We start from the raw sequence: 1,533 nt of genomic DNA, 5'->3' as shown, positions 1-1,533 counted from the left end.
TTTTCCCCGCGCCCAGCCGAACCACCCCGCCCACCACTTTCCAACTCCTCCTCCTTCCTCAGTCTTTCTCTAAATTGCAACGGAGATGAACGCTCCGACCGTACCACTCTCTTCCTCATACACCCCCCCCCCCCCCAGCCCTCCACCCTGCCGTTTCTCCCAACACCCCCATTGAGTAGTCTGACCCCACAGGCGGACAGCGAGGCAGGAAGGCAGACGATGGGACCGCCGCACAGAAGCGACGTCAGGGTCGAGGGCATGGAGCTTCATTTGAGAAGGACGCGGAGGGGGAGGCTTGTGGTGGTGGGACGTCTTGTCCAACAGCAAGTTTCTCTCTTCAGAACCACGAAGGCTTTTGTTTGATCCGGAGGAGGGCTCTTCTCTAAACACTTTGACGATTCAGTCGAATGGATATGAAGGGAGGACATGCAATATCCAGGGAATGGGAAAAGGGACTTTGGTGTTTGAGCCGATGTAGTGGAACTCAGACACACTGTAAAACACACTCACAACTAATGTATTATGGAAGTGAAGTCCTCAGACCATGAGACTTTCTATTTTCATCACTCGGTTGTAAACACGCTGTTTTTTTTCTCAGAAAGTATCAAAAGGTCCGTTTTCTCTTGTTAAGAGAGAGACACCACACGCCAGCTGGAGAAACAGGACTCAGAGAGAATTAAAGACGTGAACGACAGGGATGGAAATTCTCTCTCTCTCTCTCTCTCTCTCTCTCTCTCCCTTCCTCCCTCTGTGTGTGAAGTGTGTGTCATGGACTCGTCTTTTTGGGATACTGCCACTTTTTTTCCATTTCTGTGTCCTATCAGGAATACAAAAAAAGGGAGAAAACTAGAAAAACAGCCAAATTTTTGTTGTGTTGGAGTTGATTGGCACATTGTTTAACCCCCCCGCCCCCCGCCCCCCCTTCGACATTTGTGGCACACATATTATTTCTTGTAACAGATCTGGAGGATAAGCTGTTGTAAACTGTGAATGTTGTGTTTTTAAAAAGGGGAACGAGGCGGTGCGACATTACCGAGCGGCCAGTCCGAGGGTGCAGGAGGCGTCTACTGAGGATAAAATGCATTTCTCTCAAATGATAATTCAAAAATAATCATGACTAGCAAACAGGATGCCTGCGGGGCTTAACGTGACAGGGATGGACTAACGGTGTTAGCAACCTTTCCGTCGGTGAGAGGTAGTTTTATTCATTTTGAACTGAACCTCTTCTTCCTCTTCTCTCCATCTTTTACACGCTGACAAAAAAAAACACATGATGGGATTTCAGTATTGACTATGTAAGCCGTTTTTACGATGTCCACAGGCCAGGGGACAGAAGGCAACAGGAGCTAGGGGCCCTTGCAATGTGGCAATTTTTATAAGATAATTTAGTTCGTGGGAGTTTTACAGATTGTCCTACAAACCCAGAGTCCAACTTATGAATGGCCTTCTTATGTTGATGTTACGAAATCCTGTTTAGCCGAGTTTAGCTCAATTAGTCGATGTCAGTGGGATCACGCAAGCGCTCCTTTCAGC

This window comes from Etheostoma spectabile, chromosome 15 (genome assembly GCF_008692095.1).
Source record: "Etheostoma spectabile isolate EspeVRDwgs_2016 chromosome 15, UIUC_Espe_1.0, whole genome shotgun sequence".
NCBI classification, from domain to species: domain Eukaryota; kingdom Metazoa; phylum Chordata; class Actinopteri; order Perciformes; family Percidae; genus Etheostoma; species Etheostoma spectabile.
This window is presented reverse-complemented; position numbering follows the sequence as displayed.